The 10,948-nt window shown below is 43.2% G+C and overlaps 1 pseudogene; it reads left to right on the forward strand.

Annotated features, from left to right (window-relative positions):
• The first annotated feature begins 1,153 nt into the window (after nucleotides 1-1,153).
• LOC119016221 lies at nucleotides 1,154-10,863 on the forward strand (annotated as a pseudogene).
• The last annotated feature ends 85 nt before the right edge of the window (nucleotides 10,864-10,948 follow it).

Below are 10,948 nucleotides of genomic sequence, written 5' to 3' on the forward strand. Positions count from 1 at the left end.
GTTTGGGAAGAGCACGGGTACCCTGCGGCCCCTCTTCCCTTGCATTTCTTCCCTGGTGAGTATCTTGTATAATTCTCTTTCTACCTTTGACAGGCTGGCCAGAATTTCATCTTACACACTCCCTTTGTTTTGCTGCAGGTATGTTTTGACCTCCATCCTCAAAACTTCTCCTGCATGTTGCAGGTGAATCCTGCAGTTGATTTTATTTAATCGTTGTCATGCAAGAAGAAGTTTCGAGGAGGCTGGCTCACGCCATGCAGTTTTTGTTGGATGGTGAATCAGATCATTTTTGTGGAGCTCTTCTTGCTTGTTCAGTTGAGCTTGTTAGGGTTTGTTCCATTTTTTCTGCTCCAGGGTTTTCATTGCATTGGATGACACACTTGTTGATCAGTCCAGCTTTATCAGATTTTGGAATTGCTCTGCTTTTGTCTTTAAGTCATTATCCTGTCGATGCAGAGCCTGTCCTTGTAAAATCGATGTCACAGTCACAAGGGAACAGCGCAATTTAAGCAAAGTTGAAGGAACTGAAAACCGGCATCTTGAGTCATCAAACTCAGTCAGCTTCTTGACAGACTCAACTACTGTGTTAAACTTTGATGGGCTGATCAAGTCCTTCAAAAAGACAATGTCTCTGTCAATCTCTCTTGCTGCCACAAGAAGTCTTGCAAGTTCTCTCATCTTGTTTCTGATGTCTGACCACTGTCTCACATTTTCACCATTTTTGGCAAACATTCTGCCTCCCAGTGAAAGAATCAGGGTGCCAGATTTCACTACTTGGGTTATTGTGTCGTATGTCATCTGTTCAAGGACTTCTTTAAATCCACTGGAAACTGAAGCATCCATGGGCAACATCAGGGAGCAGGATGTCTGGAGTCTTCTGTTCATTAGACCATCCTCTTTCACTTGTAGTTTGCACAGCTTTAGATGTCTCCAGAGACATACGTCTATGAAACATCACACCATGGACGTAATATGTCCCAACTTTGGGGCCTTTTCTACAGCCGCCCCCAAATGTATGTCATACATTCGCTCATCACTAAAGGCCATAAAGTCTGGATGAGATGAGATCGTAGGAGGGGATTTATCCTCATCATCTCCAGACAGAAGGGCAGGGAGGACATAGGTGGCTGCATGTGCATGTGCACCTCACACTATGGCGAAGTTTAACCCGCTGGAAAACTTCAACTGCGAGCGGCCTGACGACTGCCCGTGTGGAGACAGATTCTCTCGGACCAGGCTCGCAGCTAAGCTAAGTAATGAAGACGGCGAAGTCCAGGTTAGCACAATAATATACGCCATGGGCTACGAAGCTGAGAATATTTTCAAATCTTTCACCTTTGTCAACGATGAGAGGGACGATGACTACGACACAGTTCTCGCTAAATTCGATGCATATTTTGTACCGAAGAAGAACACTATCCACGAGAGAGCGTGTTTCAGAGAGTACAGAAGCCGGGCGAGATGGCTGAGTCATTCATCAGAACTCTCTATGAACTGAAGGAGAACTGTGACTTTGGAGAGACAAAGAGCAAGCACATAAGAGACAGACTGGTCCTCGGCATCCGCAACAAAGAGCTGTCGAGGAAACTGCAGCTCACGTCAGACCTCACCTTGGAGACTGCGGTACAGATGGTTCGCCAAACGGAGGACGTCGCGCAGCAGATAAGTCAGCAGGAGCAACAGACTACTCTCAACGTGCAGGAGGTGTCACACCGGCGTCCAGCGAGGAGAGGTGGGCGACAGCACGCGAGGAAAAGAAAGGGCGGACCAGAACAAGCCCGCTCAGAGAACTCGAGGTGCCGCAGGTGTGGAAAAGAGAGACACAAAATCCCAGCAAAGTGCCCAGTAGTGGAGTGTAGAAAGTGCGGGAAAAAGGGCCACTGGGAGAGGAAATGCTTCTCCAAGTCAGTAAGAGAGGTTAGTGTCAGGTTGAAACACCTAAAACATTCGTAAAAACAAAGACTAGACAGAGAAAGAACGACAATCAGACTTTACTTGCAAGGAGAACAGAGTGTGCGCACTGCTTCACGCTCCAAACTGCTCTGCTGCACTCCCTGTTCTCCTATCTTTTATTTCCTTAGGGTGGTTACAGAAAGGTCATGGTGGTTAACTCTTGCACAACTTTATTTTTCTCAGCACATGCATCTGCTAATATTGTCTTCCTCTTTCAAAGTAAGACATAGTCAAGGTTTCTCTTATCTGGTTATGAAGCAGCTGCACAGGGGGTTCGTGGCCTCGCTATAGTAGCAAGTGTGTGATTTCTCTATGCAGACAAGAAGCTGACTCAGCAACAGTTACTCTTTGCAAAACATTCGATAAGCGAGTGATAATATATACAGTGATTCCAACAGTTAGTTACTGTGAAGATGGGGAGGAAAGTTTTTATCGTGGGGCAGTGAGTAAAGTAAATCAGGGCAGTGCTGAGTTCAGAATTGATACAGCAGCAGATGTTACTGGAATGAACCTAAATACATTCAGGATGCTCAAGCCAAAACAAAAACTAGTCCGTAGTAGTGGACCCTTAGACAGCCCCGGAAGCACATTAAACATTGTGGGATAGTTCACAGCAAGTACCCTGCATAAACAGAAAAGGTATATCAGCATATATGTAGCACAAGGGCATACAGTTAGCAACCTACTAGGTAGAGAGACGGCTGTAGAGATGGGGTTAGTGAAAAGAGTACAGCGGGTTAAACAAACAGAGCACCTGGGGATTCTTAAAACAGAACCAGTTAAGATCCACTTGATCACGTTCTAGTGGTGCCGGTAATGAAACCAACAGGTGCAGTGAGAATCTGTGTAGGGCTCGAAAAGCTAAATGAGAACATCAAAAGAGAGCGATATCAGCTGCCCACAACAGAAGAGACTCTGGCTAAGCTGTCAGGCTCTACAGTTTTCACATCTTTAGATGCAGCCTCAGGCTTTTGGCAGATCCTGCTGCATGAGGACAGCAGCACACTAACTACCTTCATCACACCCTTTGGGAGGTACTGTTTTAAGCGGTGAATTCACCCGCCAGCATGCAAATTCATCCGCATTTGGCGGGTGGCGGGTGCTAACTTCCATCCCTGATACACATACTGAGAGAAGAAATGTAAATATTTTCACTGCCTACAGCAATGTACAAGCTTCTTTTTGCACCATAACTGTAAAAGGCAGACGTTTTTGATTGTCCTAATTCCTTGAGTAAGTAATGCAAGTGAACAAATAATGGATATAATAACATATCATAATGGACATGTTCTCTTCAAGTACACATGGTATCTAAATGTGAGTTAAGACATATAACTTCACAAACTGTGCTGTCATTCTGTAGCTAAAGCCCTGCTGAAACTGAGTGTGTGATGGAAATGTTGTACTTTAAACAGAGATGTGAACTGAAGTCTTACACAGGAATGTTCAATGTAGCTGTTTAACATGACCTATAAATTGTGACCTTGTTTTAGGCTGTTTTATTACCTGTGTCTGGTATTGAGTGACCACTGGATCTTATCACTTACTTCTCTGTGAAGTATTCCTTTAAGTGCAGGTCATAAATTAGGAACTATTGTAGTGAAAAACACACCCACAGAGAGGGATAAATACCATGCTTTTCTCTTCACATATGGAGTCTTCACTTTGTAACAGACCTGCGTGTTGCTCTGTGAATGCTCCTCTTGTACAAGATTAAAACCTTGTTTGAACCTTGAGCTGATTCTGATCTCCTTCCTCCAGTTCTATATTATTGCAGAATTATTTTAACAGGGTGTTTTGCCAACGATAGACCATTCACAGTGAAACTCTGCCAAACACTGGATGGGCTAACAAATTGTAACTGTGTTAATCTGAAAACATTAAATGCTGCAATTAACTATCCAGTATAAGGCAGTGTAATGAAGTTTAATGAACCTGGGCTTTGAAGGAATAAGAGATGGGACTGACAAATGATCTTATTAACAGATGGTCATGTTAAGAGAGGAGGAGCAATAGAGAACAAATCAAAAAATGAGCAATATCTGATTTCCTTATACTTTTCTCTTCTATCAGCAGGACGCAGAGTGTGGGGTGAAAACTGAGGCGGGGCTTCCATTGTGGCACCTGTAATCTAGTTGTCCACCCCGTGTGCCCCCCAGTGGTCACTGACTCAGGGTATTGTCAATCATTGCACTAAAGCTATTTACCGACGCTGCATGCTAAAACGGAAGCAAAGCCGAAACCTTGTGTGACTAGACTGTGTTAAGAACTCATGAATGTGTTTATTTTGGAAAAAGACCAAGGAGGTGGCTCCTTGGCTGCACTAATGAACTTGTGTAACTTCACCAGTCACAGGCTTTTTTGCAACGTGATGCTCCTAGGTGCACAGAGGGAAGGTAAGAACAGAACTCTATAGGTTCTTTATGTTTTGCCAACTTCTGTTCCATTTGGGTCTAATTTGGTTCAATTTGCATGGGAAACTGTTCTTGTGTGTTTCACTTTAGTTAGCTCTCCATCTGGATAATGTAAACATCTCTCACCATTTCAGTAATGTTAGCAATTAGCATCCGTTGTATGTATCATATCACTGTTGCCACTGTGATGTTGGTACAGGAGATGACAGAGTCAAGTTCAATCCTTAATTAACCTGGTGAGTCCACCTTGAGGCGGGACTTCCAGCGTCTACAGCAGGAGAACAAAGAGTGCTCGGAAGCTCACAGAGGCCTGTTGAACCCCAAGGCAAGATTCCTCAGAAGACAGTGTCAATTGCCACAGCTCTCAGCACCAACCTGTCCTCAGGCATAAGGCATCCAGTAAGAGCCAGCAATCCAAGTCTCAGCCGCAATGATCGCTGGGAGAGAGGAGACAGTATGAGCATCACCCAGACTGGCTCTCTAGAGAGGCATCGCATCATCAGTTCCTCCAAAATGGATTCATCTATTCTATCCCATGATAGCTGTCATAAGCCAGGGCAGTCTCGCACATCTTCACACCCTGCTGACCATGGCCTATTTGCCAAAGAGCGTGCTGAGGAGCAGCCAAGGCCCCCAGTCAAGGCAAATGATTACTCCTCCTCTTCAGAGAGCAGCGAGAGCAGTGAGGAGAGCAAGAGTGGCGAGGGAGCAGAGGAAGAAGAAAGCCCCACAGATGGCCACAAGGATGCAGACACTGACTCGGACACACCATGGTGGTTCATGAAGATGAATTCGAAGGGGGAGAGGCAGAACAAGGTGGAGGCTATGGGGATCAGACCATGCTGGTGCAGAGGACCCCAGAGAAGAGGAGCCATAATGGGTACACTAATTTGCCAGATGTGGTTCAGCCCTCCCACTCCCCCACTGATTCAGCCACTCAGTCCTCCCCTGAGAAGGACTCTGTCTATGATAATCAGTCCAGAGGTTTCGTTAAAGCATCTGAAAGTCTTCCTTCACCATCTTTGTGGATCTGGGCATGTACCAGTCACCAGGAAGCACAGGGGATAACATGTCCATCACTGGCTCCAAGTTTGAACAGCTGAAGATGGAGGTGAGAAAAAGATCCATGGTGAATATCAATCCCACCAACACACGCCCTCCCAATGATAGACCTGAGATCTGTAAGTACAAGAAGAGGTTCAACTCTGAGATCCTGTGTGCTACGCTCTGGGGTGTGAACCTGTTGGTGGGCACAGAGAACAGTTTGAAGCTGCTGGACCGCAGTGGTCAGGGCAAGGTTTACCCCCTCATTGACTCTCTATGGTTCCAACAGATGGACGTCCTAGAGGCCCTCAACCTGCTCATCACCATATCAGGCAAGAAAAACAAAGTGCATGTCTACTACCTGGCCTGGCTGAGGAGTAAGATCCTCCACAATGTCCCCAAGGTGGAGAAAAGGCAAGGCTGGACCACTGTTGGGGAGATGGAGGCTGTGTGTACTACAAAGTTGTGAAATATGAGAGGATAACGTTCCTAGTGATTGCTTTGAAGAATGCAGTGGAGGTGTGCGCTTGGGCGCCTAAGCCTTATCACAAATTCATGACCTTCAAGTTTTTGCAGAACTGCCACACAGGTCTGTGCTTGTTTGACCTGGCAGTGGAGGAGGGTCGAGGTTAAAGGTCATCTACGGCTCTTGTGCTGGCTTCCATGCCATCGATGTGGACTCTGGAAACAACTATGACATTTATATCACCGTTCATATCCAGAGCCATGTGACACCGCACACAATTGTGTTCCTGCACAGCTCAGATGGCATGGAGATGCTGCTGTGCTACAAGGACGAGGGCGTCTATGTCAATACCTACGGACTTATCATCAAGGATGTGGTCCTACAGTGGGGTGAGATGCCCACATCTGTCGCTCATGTCTGCTCAAATTAGATCATGGGATGGGGCGAAAAGGCCATTGAGATCCGTTCTGTAGAGACCGACCACCTGGATGGTGTCTTCATGCACAAAAGAGCTCAGAGGCTGAAGTTCCTTTGTGAGAGAAATGACAAGGTGTTCTTTGCCTCAGTTCAGTCCGGAGGCAGCAGCCAGGTGTACTTCATGACCTTCATGAACTAGTGAAGCAACAGCTGCTCTGGTCAGTGTGTGGAACCCTGCACGGTTTGGAGAACAAAGTGCATCTGAAATTCTAACAAAAAGCATGCACACAAATGTGAACAGCTCTTATCTTTCTCTCCAGCTCCCCCCTTACTCACACAAACACTCATAGACAAACAGACACATACACAAACAATGTCTAGAGCCATTCCAGCCTGCACTCCTTAGAGATACAGTTTCTACTGAGGCCCCTCTGATAACATTCCCCCCTGAATCATCATGAAAAATCACTGATGAGCTTCACATGTTAATACTATCTCTTAATTTGTACTGTAAATATCCTTGTGGTGATTTACTTTACTTGGTGGACCTGTGTTCACTTGTGACTATTTAGTTCTTAATTGTGAAGTATGTTAAAAACATTCCGTGATGGTTCAACAGTAGGTTTTGAAGAAGGCATTATTTACCAATACTGTATGTTGAAATGAAGCTGTAAATAGGTAGCACCTTACACCTACAAGTGAATCATTTGCAGGCCTCTTATATAGCCTCCATTCAGCATGTTGCTGACGAGGACGTCAAGTAAGGAAATGCTGGAACGTCCATAGGCAGTGGCTTGCAAACCCCCTTATTGTTTTTTTGATCGGAGGTTAAAAGGAAGGATTTAGTGCAGAAAAACATTACAAAAGGATGCAGAAGTCAGGACAAAGTAGCTTGTTTAACTATTTTTTGTTATCTAGACAGTAACCTGTAGTCTTGCTTTTTGTCAACTTTTCCCAACGTGAATGGCAAATGATGTTGAAACTCTTAATCATGGCAAGTGAATGCTTAAAAAGTGTGTGTGACAAAGAGAGAGAGAGAGAGAGAAGTTAGGTTTATAATTATAGTTTATAATTATCGTTCTATGTTAATTCTACCTGTTTTATTAACATATCATCATCATATCATCATAAACTCATTCGCAGGATGCACCTCTAGGCAGCCTTTTGATTTTAATCATTTGTGATGGGCCTGTTTGTCTTGATTTATGTATGTCAAATTCTGTATAACGATGTCGGAAAATGACGAGACCTTTGTTGAGAGAGAGAGAGCACATCGGCTGCCAACACATCTGCTAGCAGCACATCTGTTTCCAGCACTAAGACTGTATCTGACTGTCCATCCACACTTGACACCCAGCAGAGGCTGGATAGTACAAACACTCCCACTGGCCCAGTTGAGTTTTTAATTTTGTTCTTTACATTTTTTTGTTGTTGTGTTTTGCTTTTTTGGAAATGTCATAATTTCCTTTGGACAAATTAAAAGTGATTGAGTTACATGCTATGAGGAAGTGTATGCCATATGATTGATCTTAATCTGTGAGAAGTTGAGATAATGGCAAACATGGTGTTTTACAGGAGGGCTAATGTTACGTTAGCTCTGTAAGGGAGCGGATGCTCTGTAACTTTGCAAGGGTACATCACAGAGGGTTACGGCCTTTGACATGATTCTGGTGTCAGAGTGTCAGAGCCAAAAGTTGTTATGCCAGAAAGTGTTCAGGAGCATTTTTCTTGCCATTTGGAGTTGATTGGGGTTCATTTTTTTAATCTATTTTTGTTGAAAGTGAAACTGTCAGGTCCAAAATCACGTAGTAGAGGATGAACCTTACGAACCTTACGTAACCTCCGTATGGTGTGCCTTTTTCCTGCGACGTAAGGGAGCAGAGTTACAGCCAATCGAATGAGTGCAAAATTTGTGCATTGGTAAATTTGACCAAGTGTCAGAAGCCAAATTCTTTATCCAGAAAGTGTTTCTAGTCATTTGGAGTGGATTTGGGGAAGAAATTTATATATTATTTAGGGGGGGAAATTCATCAAGTGCGCAAAAATAAAATGCCAGCAAACGCAACAAGTCACATTTTCATCATGAGGACAGCTCAGGTGTAACACCATGCAGCAACACAAACACAAACAACAATGGACGGAGGAGAGATATGCATGTTTTCTAGCTGGAAATATGGTCATTATTTTGAGTTTGTGTCAGCTGAAGATGAGAATATTAAGGGTCATTGTACACTCTGTGCTGGCGACAAAGTACTATCAAGCTTCAAAAACAAATCTGAAGTTGCAACATGACGGAATGTAACTAATTAAGTAACTTGTTATCTAACTTTCGTTACTTTTAAAAACAAGTAACTGAGTTACTTTTAAAAGAGTACTCAGTAATCAGATTACTTTTTCAAGGTAACTGGGGCACCATTGACTGTGACAACAGGAAAATGACCGACATAGGGCCGTTTTTTTTCGTATTCATGGTGTAGCCACTTTAAAAAACCCTCAACATTTCTATTTATTTCAAAATAAAAACCTTAATTGGAAAACAAAGTTATTTACAGTTTTTCAGTAGTGAGCTTGTGTGAATCTGATTTGCCCTCTACAGTGTGGTAGGGTGAGGGGGAGGGGACTCAACCTTGCCCCATATGGTTTGAGAGAAATGGATACATGGATTGTGCGTGTGTGTGTGTATGTGTGTGAGAGAGAAATATCACATTTGGTTAAAAATTAAAAACAATATAATCCACTGAGAAAACGTTTCTTTATGTGCAATTTATATTCCCCCAGTAGAATCTCCATATTTCAAGGAGGAGATTTTCTCCACCATAGAAGAAGCGATCAGTCATTTCCAGGCCCAGGCATCTGTGCTGATCACTGGAGATTTAAACGCCAGAAATGGCAAGGAGCTAGACTTTACTAGTACTGAGGGTGACAGTTACATCACTGGAACTAACCTTGACTTCCCTATCCTTCCCAACAGGAATAATTATGACAAAACACAAGCAGGAGTGGAAAACAAGTCTTACAGGTTTGCAGAGAGCTGGGTCTGTACATTGTCAATGGAAGGCTGCGAGGGGACTCCTTTAGACGGTATACGTATTGTTCAAACCTCGGCAGCAGCACTGTTGATTATGCTGTAACAGATTTAGACCAAACCTCTTTGAGAGCCTTCACAGTGAAAGAACAAACACCTCTATCAGATCACTCTCAGATCACTTTGTGTCTGAAAAGACCAGACACAGGTAACACATGTTCTCAGCCATGTAAACTGTACAAAATAAAGAAGCGATACAGATGGTACCAGGACGCAATGGTCAGTGAAGAAATCCAGTCTCTTCTAGACTCCTTCTTGGTCCAGAGCTACCCTCAGAATGCAGAAGGCATAGAGCTGTGTCTGGTAAACATTAACCACATATTTGATCATTTGGCCTCATTATCAAACTTAAAATGCAAAACAAAACAACAAAAGACAATGAACAGGGAGAGGGGGTTTGATTCAGACTGCAAAAACATTAAGAAGACATTAAGAAAAGTCTCAAATCTAAAACGCAGGAATCCAGACAGCCAGGAGCTCCGCTGTAGTTACTGTGAGACTCTAAAACAGTATAAAAACACACTGAGAACAAAAAAAGAACAATATCTACAAAACCAATTACAACTAACTGAAGCGTCTCTAGGGTCAAATCAATTCTGGGAAAATTGGAACTTCTTTACCAAGAAACAGTTCATCAAACAGCCCATTCAAAATGGAGATACATGGAAAAATCATTTTGAAGATCTCTATAGAAAACAACCAAGGAATCAAGCTCAAGAGCAGAATTCAGAAAAACTGAATGATCCTGAAAGAGTCATTAAAAATTATTAAACCCCACTGGATTACCGGATCACAGAATTAGAACTGAAGGACAAATTCAAGATTCTGCAGCCCAAAAAAGCATGCGGTCATTTCCCTGAAAGCTGGAGTGGAGAGCTGATCACACCCATCTTTAAGAATGGAGACAAATTCGATCCCAACAACTACAGAGGCATCTGTGTAAGTAGTAACCTGGGGAAGTTATTTGGCAGTATTCTAAATTCAAGAATTTTAGACTTCCTCACCGAGCACATTGTCTTAAGCAAAAGTCAGATTGGATTTCTTCCAAACTGTAGAACAGCTGACCACATTTTCACCCTACAGACACTAATTGATAAATGTGTAATTAAAAATAAAGAGACAATTCATGCATGCTTTGTTGATTTCCATAAAGCTTTTGATTCAGTCTGGCAAATAGAAATTACATTTTAAACTAATAGAAAGTGGTATGGGGGGAAGACTTTTGATGCAATTAAATGAATATATGAAAAAAACAAAAAGGCTGTCAAAATTAGAAATAAACACACAGACTTCTTCCTACAGGGTAGAGGGGTGAAGCAAGGCTGCAACCTCAGCCCCACCCTCTTCGACATTTATATTAATGAACTGGCACTGTTATTAGAACAATCACCAGCACACGGTCTCACTCTGCAAGACACAGAAATCCAGTGTCTGTTTTATGCAGATGACCTGGTCATACTGTCTCCTACTAAGGAAGATCTTCAGCAGAACCTGGACCTTCTCCCTCAGTCCTGTCAGAACTGGCCCCTGACGGTTAACATGAAGAAGACCAAAATTTAAAAAAAAGGG

The sequence above is a fragment of the Acanthopagrus latus genome, unplaced genomic scaffold, assembly GCF_904848185.1.
Source record: "Acanthopagrus latus isolate v.2019 unplaced genomic scaffold, fAcaLat1.1, whole genome shotgun sequence".
NCBI classification, from domain to species: domain Eukaryota; kingdom Metazoa; phylum Chordata; class Actinopteri; order Spariformes; family Sparidae; genus Acanthopagrus; species Acanthopagrus latus.